The sequence below is a fragment of the Bos taurus genome, chromosome 14 (assembly GCF_002263795.3).
Source record: "Bos taurus isolate L1 Dominette 01449 registration number 42190680 breed Hereford chromosome 14, ARS-UCD2.0, whole genome shotgun sequence".
Classification (NCBI taxonomy): domain Eukaryota; kingdom Metazoa; phylum Chordata; class Mammalia; order Artiodactyla; family Bovidae; genus Bos; species Bos taurus.
In genome coordinates, this window is record NC_037341.1 from 81,457,645 (window position 1) to 81,479,440 (window position 21,796).

A 21,796-nucleotide genomic window follows, 5' to 3' on the forward strand; every position below is an offset into this window, starting at 1 on the left:
TGTCCTTTTCATTATAGGGGACTGGAATGCAAAAGTAGGAAGTCAAGAAACACCTGGAGTAACAGGCAAATTTGGCCTTGGAATACAGAATGAAGTAGGCAAAGACTAATAGAGTTTTGCCAAGAAAATGCCCTGGTCATAGCAAACACCCTCTTCCAACAACACAAGAGAAGACTCTATACATGGACATCACCAGATGGTCAACACCAAAATCAGCTTGATTATATTCTTTGCAGCCAAAGATGGAGAAGCTCTATACAGTCAGCAGAAACAAGACCAGGAGCTGACTGTGGCTCAGACCATGAACTCCTTATTGCCAAATTCAGACTTAAATTGAAGAAAGTAGGGAAAACCACTAGACCATTCAGGTATGACCTAAATCAAATCCCTTATGATTATACAGTGGAAGTGAGAAATAGATTTAAGGGCCTAGATCTGATAGAGTGCCTGATGAACTATGGAATGAGGTTCATGACTTTGTACAGGAGACAGGGATCAAGACCATCCCCATGGAAAAAAAATGCAAAAAAGCAAAATGGCTGTCTGGGGAGGCCTTACAAATAGCTGTGAAAAGAAGAGAAGCAAAAAGCAAAGGAAAAAAGGAAAGATATAAACATCTGAAGGCAGAGTTCCAAAGAATAGCAAGAAGGGATAAGAAAGCCTTCTTCAGCAATCAATGCAAAGAAATAGAGGAAAACAACAGAATGGGAAAGACTAGGGATCTCTTCAAGAAAATCAGAGATACCAAAGGAACATTTCATGCAAAGATGGGCTCGATAAAGGGCAGAAATGGTATGGACCTAACAGAAGCAGAAGATATTAAGAAAAGGTGGCAAGAATACACAGAAGAACTGTACAAAAAAGATCTTCACGACCCAGATAACCACGATGGTGTGATCACTGACCTAGAGCCAGACATCCTGGAATGTGAAGTCAAGTGGGCCTTAGAAAGCATCACTATGAACAAAGCTAGTGGAAGTGATGGAATTCCAGTTGAGCTATTCCAAATCCTGAAAGATGATGCTGTGAAAGTGCTGCACTCAATATTCCAGCAAATTTGGAAAACTCAGCAGTGGCCACAGGACTGGAAAAAGGTCAGTTTTCATTCCAATCCCAAAGAAAGGCAATGCCAAAGAATGCTCAAACTACCGCACAATTGCACTCATCTCACACGCTAGTAAAGTAATGCTCAAAATTCTCCAAGCCAGGCTTCAGCAGTATGTGAACCGTGAACTTCCTGATGTTCAAGCTGGTTTTAGAAAAGGCAGAGGAACCAGAGATCAAATTGTCAACATCCGCTGGATCATGGAAAAAGCAAGAGGGTTCCAGAAAGGCATCTATTTCTGCTTTATTGACTATGCCAAAGCCTTTGACTGTGTGGATCACAATAAACTGTGGACAATTCTGAAAGAGATGGGAATACCAGACCACCTGATCTGCCTCTTGAGAAATCTGTATGCAGGTCAGGAAGCAACAGTTAGAACTGGACATGGAACAACAGACTGGTTCCAAATAGGAAAAGGAGTTCGTCAAGGCTGTATATTGTCACCCTGTTTATTTAACTTCTATGCAGAGTACATCATGAGAAACGCTGGACTGGAAGAAACACAAGCTAGAATCAAGATTGCAGGGAGAAATATCAATAACCTCAGATATGCAGATGACACCACCCTTATGGCAGAAAGTGAAGAGGAACTCAAAAGCCTCTTGATGAAAGAGGAGAGTGAAAAAGTTGGCTTAAAGCTCAACATTCAGAAAACTAAGATCATGGCATCCGGTCCCATCACTTCATGGGAAATAGATGGGGAAACAGTGGAAACAGTGTCAGACTTTATTTTTCTGGGCTCCAAAATCACTGCAGATGGTGACTGCAGCCATGAAATTGAAAGACGCTTACTCCTTGGAAGGAAAGTTATGACCAACCTAGATAGCATATTCAAAAGCAGAGGCATTTCTTTGCCAACAAAGGTCTGTCTAGTCAAGGCTATGGTTTTTCCAGTGGTCATGGACAGATGTGAGAGTTGGACTGTGAAGAAAGCTGAGCACTGAAGAATTGATGCTTTTGAACTGTGGTGTTGGAGAAGACTCTTGAGAGTCCCTTGGCCTGCAAGGAGATCCAACCAGTCCATTGTGAAGGAGATCAGCCCTGGGATTTCTTTGGAAGGAATGATGCTAAAGCTGAAACTCCAGTACTTTGGCCACCTCATGCGAAGAGTTGACTCATTGGAAAAGATTCTGATGCTGGGAGGGATTGTGGGCAGGAGGAGAAGGGGACGACAAAGGATGAGATGGCTGGATGGCATCACTGACTCAATGGACTTGAGTCTGGGTGAACTCCGGGAGTTGGTGATGGACAGGGAGGTGTGGCGTGCTGCGACTCATGGGGTCGCAAAGAGTCGGACACGACTGAGCGACTGATCTGATCTGATATATATATAAACAAAATCCCACATGCTCTCCTCCCATCACTAAGAGTCAGCACGGCTTTTTAAACAACAGTTGATTATTTACAGACTTGCGGCTGCTCGGGTCTGCGCAGCTCCTTGCGGCTTCACCCCCTCGTAGTGGGGCGTGGCTGCCCTCGCCGAGGCGCTCGGGCTCTGGGCGCGCGGGCTCAGTGTGCGGCGGGCAGCCTCGGCGGCCCCGCAGCACTCGGGATCTTCGCTTGTCCTCCGCAGCAGCCCTCACCCCCACTGGACCAGCAGGGAGGCCCTGCTGTCTGTTCTGATAGCGTGGATGTGTCTGTTACAGGGCTTTACTGACAGGGTGCCATATAACCTGTTCTCTTTCTGTGTCAAGGTTCTCTCGCTCAACGTTTTGTGAGATTCATTAATTCATCGGTGCATGAGGTCATACTTGCTTCGTTCCTAGGGCTATGTAGTATTCCACTGTGAGAATATAATGCCATATATTTTTCTACGCTGTGGTTGATGAACATCTGGGTAGTGCCAGTTCGAGGCAGTTATGAACAGCACTGCAAATTCTTTGAGTGGGCATGAGTGCTCATGGGGCTTCCCAACTGGTGCTAGTGGTAAAGGAATTCACCTGTCAACGTAGGAGACACAAGAGATGCAGGTTCGATCCGTGGGTTGGGAAGATCCCCTGGAGAAGGAAATGGCACCCCACTCCAGTATTCTTGCCTGGAAAATTCCATGGGCAGAGGAGCTTGGCAGGCTAGTCCACGGGGTCAGAGTGGACACGACTGAACGAGTAGGCAGCGCTCATCGCTGTGGGGAATTTAACTCTTAGTTAGCAGGTAACGCCGAGCGGCTCGCGAGCGCCTGCACTGAGTTCTGTTGCCAGTCGCAGACCGCGAACACCAAGACCGACTCTTGGTGTCTTCCATCCTGAGGCACGGTGACGGTGAGCATACTGTGGTTTTAATTTGTGTTTTTCTCGAGGCCAGTGAAAGGGAAAGTCACTCAGTCATGTCCAAGTCTCTGCAACCCCATGGACTATACAGCCCACAGAATTCTCCAGGCCAGAATACTGGAGTGGGTAGCCTTTCCCTTCTCCAGGGATCTTCCCAACCCAGGGATCAAACCCGGGTCTCCCACATTGCAGGCAGATTCTTCACCAGCTGAGCGACCACAGAAGTCCGGAGGCCAGTGAAGCTGAGCCCATTTTCCTGTTTCTTGGCCATTTGGATAGTCTCCTTTGAGAACGTTCAAGCCTTTGCCCATTTTCTGTTGGGTTATCAAGACAATTTTTTCTCTACCGTTGGCTGATGGGAAACCCTACAGAGATCATCTTCAGAATAGGGGGAAAGAAGAGTGGTGTTTTGTCCAAGGACAAAGCACGCAGGGAGGAATGTAGGCGGCGACAATCAGGAGCTTCAGAGCTTCTGGGCAAGGGGCGTAGAAACGAGGGTCACCTCGGCAGCAAAGCCATAGACTCACATGGGGAGCCACGGACGCAGATGGGCTCCAGCTGCGGGGTGCAGGAAGGCCAGAGTGGGGCTTTGAGGGGTGCCAGCGAGCATCGCAGGAACCCGCTCCACTGCTAAGACCCCGCACACACGAGAAATGTTCTTCATGATTGCCAGAATGGTGAGAAAAGCCTGCGGTTCTTGTGTGGCACCCAAGAGGAAGCTGGCGTGAGAAAGAATGGCCGTTGATACTCCTGCGTACCCAGGCAGTCACGAGGGCGTGAGGCGGAGCGTGTGGTCCTGGAGCACAGGGGAGGGTGCGCCCTTCTCTCAGGGTCACTCAGCCCCTGCGTGTGGGAAATAACAAGGGCAGAGGGGCCAGGAACACAGAACAACGCCACCCAGCCGCTGTGGTCCTGGGGAGCAGCCGCGGCCTCAGACCGCGGGAGGGACCAGCGTCGGTCCTCTTTCTGCCCGTCTACACGGCCTCGGACCAGTCCTCACCTTCCCCGGGGAGTTCTGAAGCTACTCTGCATCTTGCTTTTCTTTCCTTTTTTAAAAAATAAAACAGTTACTTGTTCGGCTGTGCCTTAGTTGCGGCATGGGCGATCTTTTTGGTTGTGGCATGTGGGAGCTTCAGTCGCAGCGTAGAGGACCCAGTTCCCTGAGCCCGGGATGGCACCCGGCCTAGCACTGACAGTGAGGAGTCTTAGCTGCTGGGCCCCCAGGGGAGTCCCTGGGTCTTGCTTTTCCATCAGCTTGATGTGATGCGTTCCCTCATGATGATTTGTTGATGCCTGCGGCTGAGCCTAAACACTGGGGCCCCACTTAGTCTTCTCCACGCCCCTACCCGAGGACTGACGCTCTGGTGAAGACCGTGTTGTTTAGTCCTAAGTCGTGTCCGACTCTCTGCGACCCCATGGACTGCAGCCCGCCAGGCTCCTCTGTCCATGGGATTCTCCAGGCAAGGATACTCGAGTGGGTTGCCATTTCCTCCTCCAGGGGATCTTCCCCACCCGGGGATCAAACCCACGTCTCCTGCAGTGGCAGGAGGATTCTTTACCACTGAGCTACCTGCAAAGCCCAGTTTCAGCCTTGACGGTTTGCTAAGAATAGATTCTCTTCAGGGAATCTTTTTATTTTAGAGTTGGGGCAAAGATGGAAAAAAAAGAGACACTTTCCATAAGCCTCGTCCGCCCTATTGATCCTGCAGGAACCTTGTGCCTGTTAGTTATTGGATAAGGACACAGGGAAAAAAGTTCCTTTCATTTGTTGATTCAGTGACACTTTTCTTGTGTGTCTATTATGTTCCAGGCGATGTGTACCCTGGAGACACGCAGGACATCAGACAGACACAGTGACCTTGTGGAGCATTTATCCCGGTAGGTCACACAGATGTTAAGTAGGTAACATCAATAAGATACAAGACTAGGGAAGCTCAGAGTCTGTTCTCTCAAAGTGGTTAACCTTCTTTCATGTTTGTGTTTTTTAATAGGAAGAATTCATTGAAAAACCCTAAATACAGTTACTAGGACGTTGGTTCTCAATGGGGGTTGATTTTGCCCCTGGGGGACATTTGGAAATGTCTAGAAACATATTTGGAGCATCTTAGGGGTAGCAGCCCTGGATGCTGCTAAGCATCCTACCGTGAGGAATTCCTTAGCAATCCAGAATTAGGACTCTGTACTTATCCTGCTGAGGGCTTGGTTCAATCCCTGTCAGCGAACTAAGATCCCACAAGCTGGGCAACACAGTAAAATGAAGTAAAATACACCCTACGGTGCACAGAACAGCTTCCATAATACAGAATCATCCGTCCTCAAATGCCAGTAATGCCAAGGGTTAGAACCCTGATTATTCAGCTGCTGCTGAAGCTGAAGCTCCATTACTTTGTCCACCTGATGCAAAGAACTGACTCCTTAGAAAAGACCTGATGCTGGGAAGGATTGAGGGCAGGAGAAGAAGTGGACGACAGAAGATGAGATGGCTGGATGTCGTCACCGACCCAGTGGACACGAGTCTGAGCAAAGACCTGATGCTGGGAAGGATTGAGGCAGGAGAAGAAGGGACGACAGAAGATGAGATGGCTGGATGTCGTCACCGACCCAGTGGACACGAGTCTGAGCAAGCTCCACGAAATGGTGAAGAACAGGCAAGCCTGGCGTGCTGCAGTCCTTGGGGTCATGAAGAGTCGGATGTGCCTGGGGGACTGAACAACAGAAGGACCCTGATACTGCCACCATATGACAAGACTTCAGTGTCTTTCCTGAACATTCTCCCGTGTGCAGGACAGCCCTCTCCCCCAGAGGAAAGAGTCAGCCGACTCCAAAGTTTAAAGGTGCTGCAGTTGCTCTGCACTCAACCCTGGCCCTGTCCAAGCCCAGGAGTGGCTTTTCTTGTTTCTGTTATTCCAAACCAAATTCTTTGCAATTATAGTCACTCCAAATAACTTAGCGGCACTTACTATGAGACTGGCGTCATGCTAAGACCTTTCCATTTATTATCTCATTTACTCATCAGGAAAATGGGATATGCATAATATCTTCATTACAACTAAGGAAACAGAGGTTCAAAGAGATTAAAGAATGTCTCCCAAGTCGCACAGCTCATAAGTGGCAGAGCCGGCATCTGAAACCAGGTTTGACAAAGCCTGGGCCTTTAACCAACTTCCTTGACTAGTTCTTGTGCTGATTTCATTGCTTGACGTTCTTATGAGGTTTTGTAGTTCTCAGAGCACTTTCACAAGGTCAGCCCCGAAGGAGGGTTGTGTGGGGTGGCGCTGGCTTAAAGTCTAACCTGTGTTTAAGTCCTTGCTCCCCTTGTGAAGTCAGATAAATGACCTCTTTTTTCTATTCTTTTTCAAAATCTTTTCCCATTTAGGTTATTACAGAATACTGAGCAGAGTTCCCTATGCTCTGCAGTAGGTCCTTGTCGGTTATCTACTTAAAAATAATTTCATTTATTCATTTGTTTTTGGCTGTGCTGGGTCTCTGCTGCAGCATGGCCTTTCTCTAATCCCCGCGGGCGGGGACCCCTTTCTAGGGTGTGAGAGGGCATCTCATTGCAGTGTCTCGTCTGGTTGGGAAGCCTGGGCTCCAGCACGTGTGGGCTCAGAGCACAGGCTCAGGAGCAGTGGTGTCTGGTTGGGAAGCCTGGGCTCCAGCGTGTGTGGGCTCAGAGCGCGGGCTCAGGAGCAGTGGTGCTCGGGCTTAGTTGCTTCTTGGCATGTGGGACCTTCCCCACCCAGGGATCGAACCTGTGTCTCCTGCATTGGCAGGCAGATTCTTTACCACTGAGCCATCAGGAAAGCCCTGGCTATCTCGCTTAAATATGGCAGTATACACACGTCAGCCCCAAACTCTCAGTCTGTCCCTCCATATGATCCCCACCAACCCTTCCCCTTTGGTAACCACAGTTTGTTTTCTAAGTCTGTGAGTCTGTTTCTTTTTTGTAAATAGGCCACCGTCTGAATGGCAGAGGGAAAGAGACCATGGTGACTCCCACACTGGCACTTAAAACTTCCACTTAGCCTGGCATGCATCACTTCTGCTCACAGTTCTTTGGCCAAATCCCTTGGTCACACCTACCCCCAGCATTTCCACTATGCGCTTGGGGAAGGACCTAAGAATATCTGGTGTGCAGTGTGAATGACTCCTGCAAATATGTTCTGTGTTGGTTACTTTTAAGTGTTGGCGTGCCTGGGTCTCGACGGTGCCCAGATGTTTGGTCAAGCATTATTCTGGCTGCTTCTACAAAGGGGTTTTGGGATGCTATTTACATTTAAATCAGTGAATCTGAGTAAAGCAGATTGCCCTCCATCGTATGGGTGGGCCTCATCCAATCAGTCAAAGGTCTGAATAGAATAAAAGATTGACCATTCCCTGAGCAAAAAGGAACTCTGTCATCAGACAGTTTTGGGACTTAGAATACAACATCGACTCTTCTTGGGTCGCCAGCCTGTGCACTCACCCCCCCGATTTTGGCCTTGCTAGCCTCCTTAATCAGGGGAGCTAATTCCTCTCTGTAATTATCTTATACACGTGTCCTGCTGGTTCCGTCGCTCCGGAGAACCCTGAATAATTAGTGGACCCACACTATGTGGGATGCACGCCGATATTTATCTTATACGCGTGTCCTGCTGGTTCCGTCGCTCCGGAGAACCCTGAATAATTAATGGACCCACACTATGTGGGATGCATGCTGATATCTATTTGTTTGTTTTTTTAATTTTCTTGCATTTTATCCTGTGCTATCCTATTTTTTAAATGCTAGTCACAATCTAATAAGTAGATTTCAAACTCTCCTATGGATTGCAATTATCAACTTCAAAAAGACTGACTTACATCCAACTGGAAGTGAAACAGTTAAGAGTAAATTCTGATCTTAGCCAATCAGAGATTATTTTACTAGTGTTACACAAGAAATGTCATCGTGTCCACGTGTCTGCTTAAAGGGAAAACAGAACAGAACCTTGCTTTATTCTAACACAACTAGCCAGGCTCTCTTCTCCCGACAGGAAGCAATTCTGCCTACACTCACTGATACGGCAGGAGCAGGATGTTGACCGGGCAGAGCGTGTGCAGACCCCCGGTGACTGAGCTGAGCAGGTGTCCAGAGCCAGGCTGCAGTGTTCAGCAAACAAAGAGAGCCTACCTCTTGAATGCTGGGTGTTATAGGTTCCATGCTTAGGAACCTTCCAGTACCTCAGACATTATGAAACAACAGCTGAATTCGTAGGGACTCAGCCCACGCTCTAGAGTGAGAATTATTTACACTTTACAATTAACATTCTATAATTATATGGCTTGAACTCCAGTTACTGTGTAATGGTATTCTGCCAAAGAATACCAATTACTCCTCACCAAGGAACTGCTGAAAATCATTAGTTTGTGTAAGTAAGTCCGTCCCAACAAATTCTATTGTTTCATAAAGCCCCAAGTTAAAGAAACCCTCTTGTTGTTTAGTGGCTAAGTTGTGTCCGATTCTTTTTCTTTTTTTTTTCGTGTCCAATTTCTTTGTGACCCCATGGACTGTAGCCCACCAGGCTCCTCTGTCCATGTGATTTCCCCGGCAAGAACACTGGAGTGGGTTGCCATTTCCTTCTCCAGGGGATCTTCCCCACCCAGGGATGGAACCCACATCTCCTGTGTTGGCAGGCTGATTCTTTGCTGCTGAGCCACCTGGGAAGCCCTGAAGAAACCCTCTAGGAATGATCATAAATAGATACATAAAATGGACAGGACTTACTGGTTTAAAATAGAGGCCTTCAGATACAGCATACGTGAAAGCCCGTTTTCACGGGGCCACTGCATAAAGACCACGCTGGTTGCACAGAGGACAGGTGCAGAGGGCCCACTCACACAGACTTTGAGGAATGTTGCCACTCAGAGTCGAGAACATGGTGGCCTTGGGCAGAGAAGCAGTCTGCCTTACTGAATGTGCCTCACAGGGCTTTTTCCCTCTGGCTCTACCAGGTAACCAAAGCTCTTAGGAGTCAGTGATAGATTAGAAAAACACTCCTCGACTCTCTTTCCATACGAAGGAAAAGAGGCTTGGTGAAGCCGTGATGGGGACATCACCAACCTGCTGATCAGAGACCAAGTCATGGGACCTCCCCGCAGTTCAGTGGGTGAGACTTCAGCTCCCAGTGCTCGGGCTGTGCGGGAACCACACGCATCCTTGGTCAGGGGGTTAAGATCCCACATGCCCCGTAGCCAGAAAAACAAAACATAAAACAGAAGCAATATTGTAACAAATTCAGTAAAAGACGTCAAAAATGGTCCACATCAAAACAAACAAAACACACACACACACAAAAGCCATTACGGTATCTGGACCAGTGCTCTTGTCTGCTCCTCCTTTCTCTTTAAGACAGTTCACCCCTTCTGGTTGAAGAGCCAAAACAAAACTCAAACAACCCAACAAAACAAAACACAATCTTTGAAACAATGCATTAAGTGGAATACTTATACTGGAAAAATACGGTTGAATACATGTGTGTAAAGACAGAAAAAAAAGTCTAAATTTTCTGTGAATGTAACAGTTCGGTTTGACCTGATTTATAGGAATTAAAAATGGTGTCATTTAGAGCTCCAGCCCTGTATGAAAAAAACATGACAGGAAGTTCAGTTCAGTTCAGTTGCTCAATCGTGTCCGACTCCTTGCGACCCCATGGACTGCAGCACGCCAGGCCTCCCTGTCCATCGCCAACTCCCGGAGTTCACCCAAACTCATGTCCATTGAGTCGGTGATGCCATCCAGCCATCTCATCCTCTGTCATCCCCTTCTCCTCCTGCTGCCAATCCCTCCCAGCATCAGGGTCTTTTCAAATGAGTCAGCTCTTCGCATCAGGTGGTCAAAATACTGCAGTTTCAACCTCAACATCAGTCCTTCCAATGAACACCCAGGACTGATCTCCTTTAGGATGGACTGGTTGGACCTCCTTGCAGTCCCAGGGACTCTCAAGAGTCTTCTCCAACACCACAGTCCAAAAGCATCAATTCTTCGGTGCTCAGCTTTCTTTAAAGTAACCCTAAAATCCAGACGCTTCTCCCACTCAGCCCATAGCTTGGGGTTGTCTTTGGGCTCACAGCTTTCCCAGTGAGTCAGACTATACTGAATACTTGGAGCTGCCTGACATTTTGCTGTTTATTTAAGGACAAGACTGAGCCAAGAGTCAGTTCATTTAAAACATGTGAAAATAGGCAAGTAATTTGTCTCACCTACTAAAAAGGTCAGACACATTGAAAAGATTAACAGGTCTCGGCCTCCTGCTGAATCCAGCCCTGCGAACTGGGTGGAGAGCTGTAAAGAGAGCAAAGGGCGGCTCTGGGGGCTGGCGGAATTCAGTTGGGTGTGGGTTCTGTGTGTGAGAGAAGATGAACCAAGGTCTCTTTGCAAAGAGAAGCCCCGTCACAGAAGTCTGCAGAGCCCTGGTCCAGAGAGTTCTGTTGCGGCTGTTGAAGAAACGCTCACCTCGAGTGTCTGACCGACAGGTGGGCGATGGAGCAGTGTGGAGAGGCGCTGCCCGCTGGGGCGGGTGGTGGGGCTCCGCTGGCAGAGAGGGCACGCGCCCCGAAGGCTCCGCTCACCTTGCGGGCTGTTTCAGAGCAACGCGCAGCGAAGTGGTGGCCGAGCCAGTGTTCTCGCCTGGAGAGTCCATGGACGGAGGGGCGCAGTGGGCTACAGTCCAAGGGGTCACAGGGTCAGACGCGATTGAGTGACTGAACAACAACAAAATCACTGCCTAACAAAACAAAACAAAACAAAACAGAACGAAACACCTCTGTGGGCCCATGCTCGCCTCAACCCCGCACGTTAATAATCCACACCTCCGTGTCTTCTGAAGAAGCTCACAGATTTGCCACTGGATGGTCTTTCTGTGGACCATTTTAAGTCTTGATTGAATTTGGTACAATATTGCTTCTCTTTTGGTTTTTTGGCTGGGAGGCATGTAGGGTTTTAACTTCCCCACCAGGGCCCAAACCCACAGACCAGGAATCAAACCACAGACCAGGATCAGGCCCATAGACCAGGACCAGACCCACAGATCAGGATCAAACCACAGACCGGGGACCAGACCCACAGACCAGGATCAGACCCACAGCTGCTGCACTGGAATCGAAGCCTTAACCACTGCACCGCTGGGGAGTCCCACAGTGTTCGTACCAGTACGAACACTGGTCGCTTCAGCCTTGCTCATAGGGACAGTCTTGCTCCAAGGATTTACCCTAGAACATGATGATAATTCTTTCTGGAGACAAGGATAGAATGCATTGTATTAATTGTATCCAGGTGTGGCTTTTACTAAGTTAGTGTGTAGACTCTACACCAGGAAACAAAATTGTGTACTGATCAGTCCTATCTGGGTATGGAAATGTGTTATTTCTTGAGTTATTTAAGAAAGCCATTAAACCAATAAAAATATGTAACGTTTATCATCCTTCTATATACTATATACTTTGCATGGAATATCTCATCATCTCACTTAATGCTTGCATTGATAGGTATTGCTGTTAATTTCACTTTACGGGTCAGAATGCTTCTGAGGGCAGAGAGGTTGTGCAACTTCCCAAAGTCACACAGTAAGGGGCAGAAATGGGATTTGAACCTGGGGGTGTGGCCAAGTAACAATCCATAAATCTAACTCCTTGCGAAACAGTCACGCTCTTGTCCATCCACGGTGCACCACCTATTTTGAGTTCCGGCCCCGGCCAGTGGAGGGAGACGCGGCGGAGCCTTAGGCTTCCAGCCATGTCTACTTCCGCGGCCTGGCAGAAGAGATTTTCACGACGGGTGTTCCTTGCAGCCCCTTGAACCCTACTTCTTCTTCTTTTTTAAATATTAAGTAATTTGTTTTGGCTGTGTCGGGTCTTAGTTGCGGCGCGTGGGCTCAGCTGCGTGTGGGATCGAGCCTGCGCCCCCTGCGTTGGATCACCAGGCAAGCCCGCTTCGCTCTTCTTGGGGCATTGTTAGCTCTGTTGAAGCTCCTCAGAGCACTGGTGACTGTCTTGGAGTAAGGACCTAACTGCGTGCTTCCTGCCAACTGGAGCAAGTACGAGCCGTCCCGGTTACACGAGGCCGGGTAGATGGAAGTTCCGTCAGCAGGAAGGCCTCTGCGTCATCCTCGGTGAGTGAGTGAGGACCGGATGGCTGTTCCGGGGCTGCAGCTTCCAACGCTGCGGAGGCAGACGGCTTCCTTTTGCCCTCCCAGGTAGCATGCCAGACACAGCGGGCGTCCCCTTGAAGAGAGAGCATGTTTTGGGGCACAGGAGCTTGGGGAAATGTTTGAGGTGCACCTGCTGGGGATTAACAAAGAGAGATCTTTTAAATTCAGTGCCAGTCAAGCTGTTTTCTGCCCAGGGACCTGGTTTCAGGTCCCTAGAGAAGTAAGGACGTGAAGGGGTTACTCGTGAATCAAACAGCAAAGCAGAGCTGGGCAGCCTAGGAGAGGGAGGGGGCAAAGCTGTGCAGCTTGTGCTGTCATAGAGGACTGTGGCCCAGGTGGGGGGGCGTTTCAGTATCTTCCCCTTTAACAGGCTGTGGCTGTTGGAGTCGTGACCTGCCTTGTCCCGGCCTGGTGCGGCCCGAGCCCCTCCCTGACTGGCTCTGTCAGGCCCACCCGCAGCTCCCCCCAAGCCCTCGGCCTGCCCAGAGCCTGCGGGCTCCGCCCTGGGCAGCCTCGTCCTTTGCAGAGGGCCTGGGCAAGGCTGCAGGTTCTCCTCTCTGATGCCCTCCATGGTCTCCTGGAGCTGCAGGGACTCCTGGGCCCTTGGAGGGAGAGCTGCCTGGAGGATTGTGAAGTCCCGGCCTCCCCCTCTGCTAACCGCCTGGACCACAGGTCACCAGCAGTGGGTGTCACTGCCCATAGTCTGGACTGAGAAGGGGGGAGAAGTCTCTCTTCCTGCTGGCTTTCTGCTCCAGGCTTAGCCTTTCTCCCAGAGAGGGGAGATCAGGACACTCTGAGCCCTGCGTTCTCTACCTTCCTTGTCTGACATCCATGATCTAAGCGACTCACGAATATCCCCTCTGGATTTTAGTTGCCTCATTTGGCCCATTCTCACTTTCTTCTTCCCACAGTCCCATCAGTTAGAAGAGTTAAGCTTTTCTTTTGGTTGCACTTTGTGGGCCTGAAAGACCTTAGTTCCCTGACCAGGGATCGAACTGATCGGAAGTGCAGAGTCGTAACCACTGGACTGCCAGGGGAGTCCCGAGGTGTGTTCTCTCATTTCCTTGAAGCATGGACCCTCGAAGCGAGAGGTCTTGTGTCCCAGCCGTTGTGGGCAGAAAGGGTGGCTTCCACAGAAAGAACCTGTGAATCAGCCCCCCAGGCTTAACCTTCCTGTAGTTAAGAAAGAATTCCACAGTTAACAGCTAGGGCAAACTCTCATTCTCTCTCCCCATAAAGCCTGATTTTATTGTCTTTCTAAAGAGGGCAAATACACTCTATCTATCGCCCTGAGGCGATGGCTCCTCCTCAGAGGTGAGAGATGCCATAAAACATGACTCAAGGGCGAGATGCGCCTGCTAACATTTGCAAACCATTCCCTGCAGACCCCCTCTGTGCTGAAGATCAGCAGGTACTTCAGCTGGGAGCATATTTCTGCTCCGAGAGTTGGTTCACATTTTACTCAGAAGAAACTGCTCCTCTTCAGTACCAGGAGTCCCTAATCCAGGTCCACGTGAATGCAGGGCTTACCCATGGGTCTTTGGCGAGCAGTTAACCCTTTCCAGCACACGACAAGCGCTTTCATCCAGGAGACGTTTGCGACAACACGAGTAGAAAAGCTGTTCGTTGTGCGGCTGGGGAACTTCAGCGGCGGTCTTCGTGTGCCAGCCTTAACCTCTGTGTTTTTGTTTTGTTTTTTCACTTTTTGACTTCTGTGTTTTAAGGGAACTTAAAAAGACTCCCGTAATAACCTCTCTGACCTTCCATTTTCCACTTCAATAAGTCACCCTTGTAAAGGATCATTGTCAATATTTATATGGTTACCTAAAAACCAAAACCCAAAAAACAAAGCAACAAAAAGCTCCCGGCTCCTTCGGCGCTCTCCATCTGTAATGTTGTGGAATGCCGCCCCCTGGTGTTTCCTTGGGGTTCGTCTAGTTTTGAAAACTAAATTCTTCATTTAAAATTGATAAAAATTCTTAATTTAAAAATGGACTTATTATGCTCAGCTCCCAGCTGGCCAACCATTCCTGATATCTGGTTTAAAGGATAAGTGAAAAGAAGCTCCTTGTAAATGCCAGCCCCGTTCCATTAAGCCCGTCACCCTCCTGAGGACACTGAGACAGGCGGTCCCGTTGCGGCCTGTCACTTGGGCACATGCTGTCCTTGTTTGGGGGAAACTGTGGAAAACATTGTCTAAACCCAAATTCCAGTGGCCTAAGCACTTAAGGACCATAAAGTGATTTCCACTGTGCACTTCCCTCAGTGAGATTCAGTAAAAATCATATTTTTGAAAATCAGTGTTTTAATAGAAGTATAACATGCGTACAGAAAACACACCAACCAGAAGCCTACAGCTCAGTGAATTGTCAAGACATGCACCCACGCTGTAACCGGCTGAGTCGGGAGACGAGCATCAGCGGGCCCCGGGGGCTCCCAAGGTCCCCAGTCCCCGCTCCCCTCTCCCTTCACGAAGGCGACCGCTGGGCTGGCGTCTGATGCCACAGGTTCCCGAGGCAGGGGCGAGGGCAGCGGTGTGTGTCTTCATCTGGGGTGAATGTGGGGGGTGACGTCACATGTATGTGCTACATGTATGACATGCGGTGCATATCGCACATAACGTGTGTTCCACACGTATCAAAGGAGGGGGTGTGGGCTTCCCCGTGGCGCTGGTGGCAAGAATCCGCCCGCATTGCAGGACACGCAAGGACACAGGTTGGGTCCCTGGTCGGGAAGATGCCCTGGAGGAGGAAATGGCAACCCTCTCCAGTGTTCTTCCTGGAGAATCCCAGGGACAGAGGAGCCTGGCGGGCTACAGTCCACGGGGTCACAAAGAGTCAGGCGGGACTGAGCAAGGATGGATGGGTGGGTAGATGGATGGTTGGATGGAGGGTGATGTCACATCTTACATCTTACGTATATTAAAATACGCTGAGACACGATACACAAAAAGAAATGCAAAACGACTTAAAGACTTAAGTATAAGACATGACACCACTGAACTCAGCAAAACGTTCTCTGACAAATCAAAACAATACTTTCTTAGGTCAGTCAGCCTCCCAAGGTAAAATAAATAAAAGCAAAAATAAGCAAATGGGACCTAATCAAACTTAGATATTTTTGCAAAGGAAGCCATAAATAAAACAAAAAGACAACCTGGGAGAAAATATTTGTAAATGATGTGACCAAGAAGGGCTTAATTTCCAAAATGTATAAACAGCTCGTGCAGCGCCATATCAGATAAACAAACAACCCGATCAAACAAGTGGGCGGAAGACCTAAACAGACATTTCTCCAAAGAAGACATACAGATGGCCCAGAGTTTTTATAATAACTTACATGGGAAAAAATCTGGAAAAGAATATATATGTGTGTATACATATATACGTATATATATACATATCAGATCAGATCAGTCGCTCAGTCGTGTCCGACTCTTTGGGACCCCATGAATCGCAGCAGGCCAGGCCTCCCTGTCCATCACCAACTCCCGGAATTCACTGAGACTCACGTCCATCGAGTCAGTGATGCCATCCAGCCATCTCATCCTCTGTCGTCCCCTTCTCCTCCTGCCCACAATCCCTCCCAGCATCAGAGTCTTTTCCAATGAGTCAACTCTTCGCATGAGGTGGCCAAAGTACTGGAGTTTCAGCTTTAGCATCATTCCTTCCAAAGAAATCCCAGGGCTGATCTCCTTTAGAATGGACTGGTTGGATCTCCTTGCAGTCCAAGGGACTCTCAAGAGTCTTCTCCAACACCACAGTTCAAAAGCATCAATTCTTCGGCACTCAGCCTTCTTCACACTCCAACTCTCAAATCCATACATGACCACAGGAAAAACCATAGTCTTGACTAGACGAACCTTTGTTGGCAAAGTAATGTCTCTGCTTTTGAATATGCTATCTAGGTTGGTCATAACTTTCCTTCCAAGGAGTAAGCGTCTTTTAATTTCATGGCTGCAGTCACCATCTGCAGTGATTTTGGAACCCAGAAAAATAAAGTCTGTCACTGTTTCCACTGTTTCCCCATCTATTTCCCATGAAATGATGGGACCAGATGCCATGATCTTAGTTTTCTGAATGTTGAGCTTTAAGCCAGCTTTTTCACTCTCCATTTTCACCTTCATCAAGAGGCTTTTGAGTTCCTCTTCACTTTCTGCCATAAGGGTGGTGTCATCTGCATATCTGAGGTTACTGATGTTTCTCCCGGCAGTCTTGATTCCAGCTCGTGTTTCTTCCAGCCCAGCGTGTCTCATGATGTACTCTGCGTATAAGTTAAGTAAGCAGGGGGACAGTGTACAGCCTTGACGCGCTCCGTTTCCTCTTTGGAACCAGTCTGAAACTGAACCACTTTGCTGTACACCTGAAATTAACATAACATTGTACACCAATTATATTTCAATTTTTAAAAAAGGAAAGAAAACAATACATTGAGCTCTGTGCTTAAGTTTGTACATTTTGCTGCATGCAAACTGCACCTCAACAATTAATTCCAATTTTTCTAGCTGGTTCTCAATGGTAGACCTGACTCAAAATAACTGTTAGGTGAACACCTTCCGTAACATACTACAATCATCAAAACCAGGAAATGAAAATCATTACCATGCTGTTAACTAAAGTGCAGACCACGCTCTAATTTCATCAGCTTTTCAGTTTCTGTCCCTTTTCTGTCCCGGATCCTCTCCAGGACCCCAGAGGACACTGAGAAGTGATGTCTCCTGCGTCCACTCCAGCCCCGGTCAGTTCTGGCTGGAAGCTCCTCTGTCAGGCCCACAAGTCCGGTCATGCCTGGAGTTTCACGGTATCTAACGGCTTCCTTGGAGAGTGGGTCCCAGACGCCCTCCATTTCAGGTCTTGCCTTAAAGCCCCACGTCATCCTGATGCAGTCACCTGCTGTCCCCGGGCCAACTGCCTCTCCCAAGGACTCGCTGTCAGGGCAGGCTGACTCCACTCGCCTGGACTCTCAGGAAGTGATGGCGCCTCTGTCTCGTGAGCCTAGAAATGCGAGCGATGCCTGCCCTGTCACCTTAAGACCGGCTCAGCAGCGGCGCTGACGGACAGCTGGCAGCACGGCCACTTTTCTCTGTCGGTTTCCTCCACCCGAGCCAGGGCGGGATGAGCTGGGGATGGCTGAGACAGCATCGCCGTGGCCAGAACCATCCATTGTGTCTGGAACACGCAGGTGTGTGTGAGAGAACAGCGGATGCAGAGCGGGGCGGAGGGCTTGCACCCCAAGATAAGGTCAGACTCTGTCTGCAGCACATTTGCTGATTCGTTGGCTGCTCTGGGTCTGTGTTGCTGCGTTCTCTCGTTGCGAGCGGGCACGGCGATGGTGTCTCTGCTGTGCAGCATGTGCTCAGGGCTGGGAGGGCTCAGTGGTCGCGGCTGATGGGCTTGGCTGCTCCATGGCAGGTGGGGTTTTTCTGGACCCGGGATCGGGCCTGTGTCCCCTGAATTGGCAGGTGGATTCTTAACCACTGGACCACAGGGTAAGTGGCTGTTAGGATCTTAATACTTGCTTCAGGCTCTGTTTCCTGGAGAACGTCATCAAAGACAAAGGATTTATTTAAAATAATAATGGCTCCTGTCTCAGAATGAACCTATGTCGTGCCAGGCAGTGAGTCAAGCACTTTCCCCAGATTATTTTATACAGATCTCCCAGTAGTCCTGTAGAGTGACCTTATCTTGCAGATGAGGCAGTCAACCCACAGAGAACCTTGATAACTTCTAGGATGCTCTGTTTTAGGAACATGCTGTCTTCTGCCCCACTTTGTATAGGATTACTTGGAGAACTTGCTTCCCATAGCAGCACAATATTAAAGACTTGGACATTCAGTGTCTATATGATTCATGCAAAAAGGATTCTATCCAAGGAATTAAAGACATAATACTTAATTGTAAAAGGTTGAGAAGGTTTTGTCTGAACGAGGAGCTTATTAAAATGTAGACAAGCACAGAACAAACTCGCTTGTCTTTTTGTGGTGATGGTGTAGTATTGGGAAAAAGACAATTTTGCACGAAAAATAAACCCATGAAAATTTAAGAGTTAATTTTTTGGAAAAAAAATTTTTCAAATCAGCTTATGTAAATGATGTAGGGAGGTTTTGATCCATTAATTGGGTTGTGGAATAATTTGAGTAGGTGGAAACCCGCCTCAAAAAATAAACGAAAGAAGAAACAACATCTTAGGAAATAGGATACTAGAAATGATCTGTTTACACATGGCAAAAGCGTGTGTTGTTTTGTGAGGCTTTTCTTTGTAAATGTGTATATGTGTGTGGTGGCGGAGTGGTCACTAAGCTGTGTCCGACTCTGTGCGACCCCATGGACTGTAGCCCACCAGGCTCCTCTGTCTCTGGGATTTCTCCCGGCAGGAATACTGGTGTGGGTTGCCATTTCCTTCTCCAGGGGATCTTCCCGACCCAAGAATCGAACCTGAGTCTTTTGAGCCTCCTGCACTGCAGGTGGATTCTTTACTGCCAAGTCAATGATATAAATTTGTTTTCATTGTGATGAAAAAGGTTTTTAAAACACTGACAGATTTGGTGACAGCATCACATGGCTTTTAAAAACAATGGTTTTGAAATCAAAGACGTGTGCGTTCAAATATTTACCCAGGGATAAGTTTTGTAAGAATGTTAGTCTAATCTGTTTGCTCACTTGCTGCTCTCCAAAGGGAGAGTCTTGTGGAAGACATTTAGAGAATCTTTTGAAGTTTCTTTTTGTGAGGAAGACTCTGTCTCTTAATGCTTGCAAAACATCACTAACATTTCTTGGAGGCTCTGCTGCAAACATGCTTTCGCATGATGGATGGGACCCCACAGACCTCGGCACCTGGCTCTCACACATCGTCCGTCGCAGCGTCTGTCACACCCTCTCCACACCTGGGCGGACCTAGGGTTGTCCAGGGACTTGGGCTAGTACTTGACTCAGATTCTGACATATTTTTGGTACAGAAGATGTTTATTCTCAGAATCACTTCTTTCCAGATGATTCATACCTGAGGCCAACAAAGCATCCAAGTTTTAGGGAAATTCTTGCGCAGGAGAAGACCAGGAGGTCATCTAGTGAAATGGAAAACAATTGAACTTTGGAGGAATCTGAATTGCCTTTTGGCAAGCACCCTTGCTTTTTCCAGGCTCGCTGCCCTAGCAGAGATGCACTCGGCCTCTTGCAGGTGTCGACATGACGCAGGAGGAAGCATTTCATGGCAGAAGTGGGGCTGGAGGAGGCCTGGCTTAAAAGCAGAACAGATAGTCTGAGGATGGAGGGAGATTCAGCTTCTTAATGTTGCCCCAGCACTTGTGTTTACAACTAGATTCCTCTTCCCTGGAATTTCAATTTTTGCTCCTGGAGCAGAGAACATTTTAAAATGCTTTCAGACTCAGAAAAGACCCACCCACAAATTAAAAAAAAAATAAAAATAACTTCTGTAGAAATTAGGAAAGACAGGCATAATAATTATAGAGAACATTAGCAACAGAGAGAAACAAAAAGAAGAAAATGTATATTATCTCACCCCCCATGGAAAGCTGTGGTTTACACCTTGGCATATACTCTTCCAGAGCTTTTTTTCATGCACGTCAGACACAAGTTGCTTGTTTGCTCTTGTGGCTATCCTTGTCATGTAAAATTCATGCATAGGAGATTCCCTGGTGGCCCAGTGGTAGGCTCCGTGCTTCCGTTGCAGGGGGCACAGGTTCAGTCCTTGGTCAGGTAACTGAGATCCTGCAAGCTGGTGCTATGGCCAACAGAGAAAATTAAATAACATTATTGAAAAAATAAAGTTCACCTACAGCGACGATCATTCTTTAGGATGATTTCTAGAAGCATAATTGCTGCATCTCCTGAGTCAGAGATCACACACATTTTGAAGGTTTTCTCCCTTAGAGTCAGTTTTCCTATACATTCCTTGTGATCACCACCAAACTCTGAGAGATGGTGAAGGACAGGGAGGCCTGGCATGCTGCAGTCCCTGAGGTCGCAAAGAGCTGACTGGGCGGCTGAGCAACAACCTATCCGTCCTTTCCCCTCTAACTTTTACATGGAGGAATGCTGAGATTCACAGTACTGCTGTTGTTCCACTATAGTCTATAACATCCCCTTTTTTTGAGGACTTATTTTATGAAGGACAATATCTGATCGTTTCTCTGCAGGGTAGCAGAATATGCCACCCCCAAATATGACACTTTGGTGTAAAGATTCTTTTGAACTGAAGGCAAATGAGAAGAAGCAGGTACAAGAAAAACTCTCCGCCCTCCCTTTGTTTAAAAGCAGAATACAAACTTGCAAAGGTGTCCCTTCCCGTTCTTCTGTCCATAAAGGGCAGAAGTTACTCCTCAGAGACAGCTCTAGTCCCTTAGGAGTTTATGAAATGGCAGCAGAGGAATCTACATAGCAAACCTCACTAGACCTTTGCTGCTTCTTCTTTTTTAACAAACAAAACAGTTAAGTCTTTGCAGAAGAACGCAAGAGTGAACCACCATACTAGTATCCAAGTAGTAGCTAATCTGTTCTGAACAGGGTTTAATTTTCAGTTCCTATATGGGCTCTCGTCTCTGAGAGCTTCAGTTCAAAGCACGGGAACTGGCAACACAAGCTTGAATATCGAGGGACAGGTTTGAACCCCTGGAGCGTCAATACGTAACATGTGATTTGTCCTTAAGCTGTCGGATCACCTTGATTCCTCTTCTGAAAGTGTTTCCTACCCATCGAGGCGGGGCAGGGTTTCCAAGGTGGAAGAGGGAAACAAGAGGTATCCCTTTCTGCTGTGATGCCAGGGCTCCTGAAGCCCCTGGAGCCTCTGTTCCTCCTCTGTAAAACAGGGCCAGTGAGAGTGACTCCCCTGGGGCAGCTGTGAGGAGGAAGCTGCCCAACACACCCTGAGAGCTCATCATCAAAGGCTACTCTGATGGCAGTGATGATGGTGGGGATGATGGTGATGATGGGGATGATGGGGATGATGGGGATGATGGTGGTGATGGAGATGATGGGGGGTGATGGGGATGATGGTGATGATGGGATGATGGTGATGATGGGATGATGGTGATGATGGGGATGATGGAGATGATGATGGGGATGGGGATGATGGTGATAATGATGATAGTGATGATGGAGATGATGGGGATGGGGTTGATGGGGATGGTGATGGGGATGATGGTGATGATGATGGGGATGGGGATGATGGGGATGATGTTGTCATGACGATGATGCTCACTAACCCTTTTATCTTCTATAAAGTTGCCCCATGTATTTGTAGTC

The 21,796-nt window shown here is 48.1% G+C and overlaps 1 protein-coding gene across 2 annotated transcripts in view; it reads left to right on the forward strand.

Annotated features, from left to right (window-relative positions):
- Positions 1-4,463: 4,463 nt before the first annotated feature.
- Positions 4,464-21,796, forward strand: part of LOC132342236 (keratin-associated protein 10-7) — a 24,670-nt gene continuing 7,337 nt past the window's right edge. The window contains exon 1 of one of the 2 annotated variants that reach the window (XM_059874513.1): positions 4,464-12,497. The gene's annotated coding sequence lies outside the window, so the exon portion shown is untranslated. Of the gene's footprint in view, positions 12,498-16,892; positions 17,718-21,796 lie in introns of those variants that run through there. The other variant, XM_059874514.1, reaches the window with a different exon arrangement.